The sequence below is a fragment of the Myxocyprinus asiaticus genome, chromosome 36, assembly GCF_019703515.2.
Source record: "Myxocyprinus asiaticus isolate MX2 ecotype Aquarium Trade chromosome 36, UBuf_Myxa_2, whole genome shotgun sequence".
In the NCBI taxonomy this organism is placed as follows: domain Eukaryota; kingdom Metazoa; phylum Chordata; class Actinopteri; order Cypriniformes; family Catostomidae; genus Myxocyprinus; species Myxocyprinus asiaticus.
Genome location: NC_059379.1, coordinates 32,285,262 through 32,294,383, shown reverse-complemented (window position 1 = coordinate 32,294,383; position 9,122 = coordinate 32,285,262).

Sequence of the window (9,122 nt, the reverse complement as noted above, 5' to 3'; positions counted from 1 at the left end):
CAGTACTATCTGTTTTTCGACCAATGGCAGACATGGGGAGTGTTCAGGCAACCTGTTTGTAAACAGTCATGCGTCCGAATATCCATGCTTCCCTAAAATGACAATGCCAAAAACAGTATGTCCAAATCCTCAGTATTTATAAAAGAGTATGCAAGAAATACCCAGATGACCTACTATTTCTGGCGAGATGCTGAAATGCAATTCAGCTAGACACTTTACAATCCCACAATCCCAGATTTTGACGGCTCAATACCCACGTCCCTGGATGAAGTATGTCCAGAATCTATTCATACTACTCGCCTGTACCTAAAGAATGTACTGTTTTACCGACCAAGAAGTGTGTCCTTCATCAATACATACTCATTGATTTCTGACACGTTTAGAATGCCGTACTAAAATACTACTCTTACCATTTCTGTAGTATATAGTATGTATACTGTGTGCAGTAGGAGGTCATGTGAGAACAATGTTGCATGATATTTTAAATGTTTAGGTAACACTTTACAATAAGTTTCCATTTGTTAGCTTTAGTTAATTCGTTAGGTATCATGTAAACAATATAATTTGTATTAGTTATTTATTATTTATCAATCTTGGTTAACATTAGTTAATACAAATACAGTTGTTCATTGTTAGTTAGTTCATAGTGCATTAACTAATGTTAACAAATAAAAAAATAAAATTTAAAAAAATCTTAATTTTTTTAAGTATGTTGCTAGCAAGTTTCTAAATAAGGACTACAACTACCACAAGCATGTATGTTTAAAATTCCCTATGTCTGTACTGAGAGGACTTTTATTATGACACCTTTATTTTGTATGGAGCTAGTTGATGGCAGTTTCCATCCAGGCTCCATATTGGGCATACCTCCCTTAAGCATTCTCTATTTATCATTGGGAAATGTGAATATGCTTGTTGTGCTCAATGTGGCCTCTCAGAGACAGTTGAACATGTGCTGCTGTATTGCATTGCATGTAACAGAGAAAGGATCCAGCTTTCAGAAGTACTTAGAAATATTGGAATTAATAATATGTCATTGAAGGGGATATTCCAAAGTGCACTGAAACAGTCAAGGGTATACTCTGTTACAAATTTTAAGGGAAACAGGACTGTTTAGAAAACTGAAGGAATACTGCATATTCTCAACTGCATGATTGAGCCATTTATATAAAACACAAGGAGAGAGATGCAAGATGACTGGCTACCCGATTACAAGTCAGAGAACCTATCAGCTTGCACCACACAGAGTTGCATGGCTGAGCTTTGGTCATGAATACTGTGTCCAAATTACCACACTTGTACTGCAGTACTGAAAACTGTAAGAATACTGCATCCAAATTACTGCACTTCACTTGTACTGCAGTCTTGAAAACCGCAGGAATATTGTGTCCAAATTACCACACTTGAACTGCAGTACTGGAAACTGCAGGAATACTGCATCCACATTACCACACTTGAACTGCAGTACTGGAAACTGCAGAAATACTTTGTCCAAATTACTACACTTGTTCTGCAGTTCTACTGTTGTTCTTTAGAACTGCACTCTGCACTCCTAAACTTAATACGTTTGCTGTACTTCCCTTCCCTACAAAACATGACCAATTACTGGAAACACAATGCAGGTTATTAGCAATCAGCAATTTATTGACATTCAAGTGTTTAAAAAGGTTTAAAAGCTTTTAAAGACGTGCTTGGACATTAAGACATCTGAGCATCAGCAACTCAATATTTCAAATTCATTAGCAAATTTAAAAGTATTAAATAAACATGAAAAAATGGGCAATATATAAATGTATAAATATTAGTGATATATCATATATATATATATATATATATATATATATATATATATATATATATATATATAATATTTAATCAAGATTAATTGCATGATTTTTCATAGTTAATCAAAGATTTTGAAAATGCTGAAATATGACTCTATACATACTTATTTTCCTGGCAAAATTCATTTAGTTCCTACTTAAAGTTAAAGAAAACAGTATTCAACAATGTTTTATTAATATTTTACAAACAAAGCCTTTATAAAGATAGAAATGCACAAAAATAGCATCAACATTAAACATTTCCCAAAATCTAAGTGGGAGATACAACCCAATTACGAATTTGTACTACACTGAACTGCTGTTATTTTGCAATGTACTGCAGTTATACCAGTGTTGAATGCAGATATACTTCACTGAACTGTAATAGTACTACACTGAACTGCAATACTGCAGTGCACTATATCAGTACTGCAGTTAAAAGGCATTATAAGTGCAGTACAGTTTGTCATTGTGCAGTACAACATTATTGTACTATACAAAACTGCACTTTTTACTACATAATTTGCAGTATTACTGCAATCAGACAGCAGTTTTACTGCAGTTAATTTTTGTAAGGGTCAAAATGGAAGGACAATGAAAGAGTGAGTTTGTCTGTAATGATACAGTTTGATGAAGACATTCTTCCTCTGAAAATGAGGTTAGGCTTCATTAGCTACTCAGTGAGGGAATATGTACCTCCACCTTTATGATGCTTTAAGTGTCAGTGTATAGGGCATACTGCTGCTGCATCCAAAGGGAAAATGTGATTTGCAAAATGTGGACGAGAGCATGAGTATGGAAAGTGTGACAATGGAACTGAGATCAAGTGCTGCAATTGCGATGGAGGACATAGTGCTGCGTATGCAGGATGCATAACACAGCAAAAAGCTAGAGAAATCCAAAAAGTAAAAACGGCTCAGAATATAACTTATGCAGAGGCAGTCCGTAGAGTGAAATCAAGTGCTGTGGATCTGGAAGAGGTAAGGATGCGTAATTATGTAGCAGATATGTTTTTGCCAGTGAGACAGGTAATGCCATCAAGAACAGTACCAACTAAATCTTCTGACAATAAAGAAAAATGATTTTGTGGCATTCATGTATGCGTTTGTAAACAGAACTGCACAAGTTGAAAGGAAATCTGACAGATTGAAGGTAGTGGTGGAATGTGCATGTAAGTTCTTGAATCTAACAGGATATCAGCAGAATAGGTACATGACATTTTTTAATGTAAAGAGGGAGGAGTTGAAGGAAACAAAATCCCAGTCACTGATGCATCCCAGAATAGTGTTTTGTAGCATTATAATGTCTTTCATAATATTTCACTGGAACACCAAATGAGTCTGACACCAAATGTTCAGGAAATTGAGAAGTACATTTTGGATATGGACAAAGCTCCTAATGTCATATGTATATAGGAAACATAGTTATGCAAAGCTTTACAGTTTAAAATACCTGGTTATGAAGCATAAAGAAAGATTGTGAGTCTGGAAGAGGTGGAGGATGTACTTCGTTTATTAGAGAGATTTTGGCATATAGGATTTTATGTAATAAAACTAATGTTGAGAGCTTGACTATAGAGGTAATGTGGTTGCAAGGAGGAATTAAAATAGTAAAGTTTTAGTGATTTGACTATTGATATTCTGAAAGAGGCTGTAGGTGATATATCTAATAAAGTTATTTTATGCAGGGATTTTAATGCTCATAATAGCCTATGGGGTAGTAAGGAAACATATAATGGGAAAATAGTAGAAACATTTATGGAAGAATGTTCTTTGGTATGCCTGAATGATGGTACATCAACTAGATTAGATATAGTCAGAGGAAGAACATCATGTCTGGGCCTTACTATTGTGTACTATTAGCTGGCAAATGCTCTTGGTCAGTTTTAGACAATTAGCAGTGATCATTTCCCAGTGCTATGTGACATTCACATCTGGGTGCAAAACAAATCGTATCATTTTGGTATAAGGTGGGGTTTTACGAAGGCTGATTGGGGGAAATTCACAAATCTACATGAAGAAACATTCAGTAGCATGTCTTTGGGTGGTAATGCTGAGGTGAACTGTAATAAAGTAGTGAATGGGATTTTTTCTGCAGCAAGCCAGGCTACTTCCAAATCAAAAGGCATAAGTGAAAAGAAAATGTCCCTTGGTGGACAGAAGAATGTTCACTGGAAATCAAAGAGAGGAATACCTTTTTAAAAAGAATGCTCATAAATCTCATAATGCTGATATTGAATATCAAAGGAAAAGAGCGATAGTGAGGAAGGTAATAAAAGAAGCAAAAAAGAGAGCATGGCAGACTTTTTGCAGTACATTTGGACGCAAGACTGGGATGGATACGATTTGTCATATGATCAGGAAGATGAATGGTGTCAACAACTCGAAAAAAAACTCCTGTTATTGAAGAAAATGGGGTAGTGGCTATGACAAACAGAGAAAAAGCAAAGGCTTTGGCTCAAAGTTTTGCAAAAGCTCATAGCACAGAAAAGTTTAATGATTTCTTTTTTTTTTTTTTTTTTTTTAGTAAGGAGACAATAGATTAGAAGTTTACATGGAAGTGTTTGTATGAAAAGTAACATATAGAATTGTAATAATTCTTCTAAATAGCATAATTACTCAGTCATTTTAATGTTGCCTGTAACTGGGAAAAGGCTGAACAATCCAAAAAAATAAAAATGCTCAAATAAAATGATATCATGGCATGACATAACTGTGATTCATTCATATTTCTTAAAACCTTGCCAAAATTATCTAGATTTTGATTAATCTACACAAATCTGTCAGTATACAGGCATGGACCCAATTTGATTTTCTTTGGCTGTCAATTGAAAGAGGACAACATGCTGAGGGACACCATCTTATTTTCCAAAACACAGGTCCTGGTAAGATATTCAGCTCTAAAATTCCTTCATCTACCTCTTACTTTCTCTTTGTGTTGTTGTTCTGTCTCTTACATAATCACTTTATTTTTTCAGGAGAAGCTGGGTAGGAGGATGTAACTAATTGGGATGTAGGATGCAGTGTGGCCACAAGGGATCAGCAAGAATCTGTGCTTCATCAAAGTTTTCAATCCTTCCCCGTGGAACGCAAGTCCCTTTCCTGTGAGCTGCTTCTGGGTGACTCTCATTGACATGCAAATTTAAGACTGAAATGGATGTGGGAGATTTTCTGATTAATACTGATGAGATGAGGGAATGCTGCTGTCTTGAAACCCATTTGTCTTATGGATTAACATATGCATGTGAGTTTCTGTAAGGCTAGAAATAGTGTTACAAACAAATATATCTCACAAAGAATAAAAGGAATAATTCTATCATTATTTACCATCACTAATCATGCAAAAAAAGAATATTTGAAGAATCTTAATGCAACTTGTATTTCCATACAATGAAAGTTGATTGTGACCACATTTATCAAGCTTCAAAAATGACATTAAAATGCACCATAAAATTATCATAAAAGTAGTCCATATGACCCATGCACTTTATTCCAAGTCTTCTAAAGATATAAGTTAGCTTTGTGTGAGCACAATTTTAGTTGTTATTAACTGATAATCTTAGACAAAGCTCAGAAATCTCATTTGCATTTGCTTTCGATTAAAAAATGGCTTATTGGTTCTTGTGTTTGATGTAACCGAATGCACCAGATTGAATGTGTGGAATGGAGAATGTGATTTCAGAGCTACGGTAAAGCGGAAGGTCTTCAATGAAAATGAACTAAAATTCTGGTCTGTTGTATTTTAAACAAAGCTTTTCCACAGATTCAGAAGTATAGTCATATTGGCTACCTTTATAGTGTCTGCCAAATCCATAAATGTAAATGTAGGAATAATGGTGTTATTTACAATAAGCATTCCTAGACCTAGAGAATTCAAAGAAACACATTTTGCATTTTGCATTTTTTTTAATATATGGTCTAAAAATAGGCATTGTTCATGATCTCAGTAACAATGGCAAGCACTAAAAGCACAAGAAATTAAAACCATATTTCAGTTTTTTTTTTTTTTCTTCATTATTTTCATTTAAAACAAAATATGAAATGTAGAGTCTGTTTCATTTCCAGCTGCCCCATGAAAAAGTCTAAAAGAAACTTTGATTAGCATGGAAACTCCAATAATAGACTTGAATCAAACAACTATTTGAATTCAGGCAGCCACACCTGAGGTTCATCTGCATGGGAAAAAATGCAATGTGTTAGGAGAGAGAGAGAGAATATCCCAGCCTGAACCAATTCAAAATACATCTACTTAGTGTGCATCAGATGTGTTGTATGATCAGATCAAGTATGTCTCTTGAGGAAAGTGTCCGCCATCAGATTGGTTTGGTGGGTCAATCTGACAACATGTCCAGGTCATGATTCACCCCAAAATCAAATGAAAGTATGAATGAATGTATGAAAGTATGAATGAATGAATGAATAAATGAATGAATAAACAAATAAAAAGAATGCATTACATTTTTGTTTTATGACATTATGACAATTCGTTTTTATATTATATTCTCATTATCGTAATTTGTCCGTATTAACTTTTGAGTTTCCATTTAAAAAAAATTTTTTTTTTTTATTCTCTACATGGCAATTCTCATTAGATTCTTATTGTTATAATACAGATAGCTTTTTGTTTTCTTTTTTGCATTTAAATTAACTGAATTTAACACTACATTAGTGAACTGAATTTTACACCAACAAAACATCTTGTTATGTATGAGTGGGAACGAGACACTGCGTGATGACACAATGGGGAGCACATCAGTGATCACGTGGTCTGAAGCCCTTATACAATCACACCAATTCATTGGCTGATGGCGCTTAGGCAACGCACCTAAGGAGCTACATCATGGGCTCCTTATAAGCGTCAGCCCACAGTGCCATCCCTCAGATTTTCTGCAAGAGGCATAAGCCTGTGCAGCTACTAGAAAGTATCGCCAGCTATGCAGTGTCACATTCCCTCTCAGGGAACCAAGGTTATATTCATAACCGAGACATTCCCTTTTCCATGCTGCTTGATGATGCTTTGGGGAACAATATACCATCACGCCATGCGAACAGTAGCTGCCAACAGTCTAAGCCTGTGTAGCAAGCATACGGCAGTGCACAAGGAAGCTTAAAAATTTTAAAACTATTATATTACTCCTGTTCCAACAGAAAGAACCTGGGAAGCACGAGTCAAACTCTTGTCCAGATTATAAAATCGGACAAAAGTATGTGGAGAGGACCACCCTGCCACCATACAAATGTCCTTCAAGGAGGCACGTCTAGCCAAAGCCCACGAGGATGCCACACTTCTCGTAGAATGAGCCCGAATACTCAAAGGTGAAGGCAAACCGCGTGCCTCATAAGCACTCGAAATTGCATCAACAAGCCAATGAGACTGTCTCTGCTTAGAGACCGAAACACCTCTGTTGCTCTGTTGCGGCCACCAAAGTATACAAACAGCTGTTCAACTTACGACACTGGCTAGTGCAGTCGACATAAACCCGCAAAGCCCTTACAGGGCACAGTATATGCAACCTTTCACTCTCATGTGACTCAAATGGAGGAGGAGAGAAAGACTGCAAATTAATTGTCTGCAAGCAAAATTATGTAGAGAAAACTTTAGGCAAATACCCCAAACGAGGTCTCAACAAGGGCATACAGTGGAATTAACACATTATTTTCTGTAGCGCAACGTGTAACCACTAGATAGCACTCTTGGCTTACTTTTGGCGGCTGCTCTGCATTCAGAGTACAGTGAAGGGGGACCTTTGCACCTCTGCTACTGCAGCTGATTGAGTGAGAGTTAATAATATTTTGCCTTTATTATATCCAGGAATGTATAAAGGTCGCCTTGAAATGTGTCTACAGCAGGGACGCTCATTGATAAAACCTCTTCCCTGGCAGTTTGAATGGGGAAGAATGAGTGAACATTGGGGGAATTGGGAACAAGCTGGTTCATCACAACGGCTCCAGCATTATTATGGGGGGACAGTGTGTGGTGTTTATGATAATGTGTTTTGTGCTTGTGCTTTTTGTACATCGAATTCTGCTACGCATGCCCTGAGACCCTTGGTCATGGAGGCAGAGGCTGAATTTGAGTTGAGAACAACATGTAGTTCTTGAGACAAAGTGGTTTTGTACACAAGGGACCAAGATACTTGGTCAAGGGGGGCAGAGGCAAGTTTTTGTTGACAATGCACAATACTAATTCCACAACGTGATTCACCAGGGGGGTGGGGTATAAGGATGACTGAGACAATTTTGAGCATTAGAGGCGTTATGAGTTAGAACTTTTCGATGTGACAGTTGGATATAGTTGTTGGATCTCTCGTTCTTCACTGAGAGAATGCAGGTGTAGTTTCATGTTGGCAGCTTGGGTCAGCACACTTCATGACGAGTGAAGCTTATTGAGATACCAGGTCATGGTGTGGTGGTCGAGTCCCACGCGCAACCAGCACCCGAATCCGGCGGCAACACATCTGGGAAAATCACGCTGCTGTTGTCACAACAAACCCCATCCAAAAAATATAGAGTTTGGGCAAACTAGCTGCAAACTTCCCACAAATTTGCAGCAAATTTGCCACTCATCATTTTCACATGCAAATGAGCTTGTGATTCATCACAAATGTTTGCCAGAAGTTTGCAGCTCTTCACTTCTGGTGTTGAACATGCAGCAAACCTTTGGCAACAATGGACATTTTGCCGCAAGTTTGCCACTTTTCTTCACACGTCTTTGTGTTTGTTTTTGAGTTGCCACAGTATGAAAAAGACTGGCATGTCTTAAGGTCAATATTAGGTCAAAAATGGCAAAAAAGAAACAGATTTCTCTAGAAACTCATCAGTCAATCATTGTTTTGAGGAATGAAGGCTATACAATGCTTGAAATGGCCAAAAAACTGAAGATTTCAAACAAAGGTGTACACTACAGTCTTCATTGAATTCAACCCGCTCAACACCAGTTTCATGTACAACAGTAAAGAGAAGTGTAAAAGATGAAGCGAGGAGCAGTTTTTCCTTCTTCAGGTCAGGCTTTATTTTCCCCTCTGGGCGACACCAATTTACAGTTTACCTTCACACACTAAACTAACACACACAGCTTTCATAAATAAACTTTTACTTCTAGAAAAATCTTTGCTCGGCTCTCTGTCATATCCAGTCCCTTCCCCCACTGAGCGTTGTGTCGCTCTCTTTATGCCGCTCTCCCCGTGCTCACTGAAATTAGAGACAGGTGTTAGACATAATTTAGCTCAGGTGTAAGCGCCCTTACCGCTTTCTCTCTCCGGAGAGATGCTTGACCACGCCCCGCTGCCACAAGAAGATT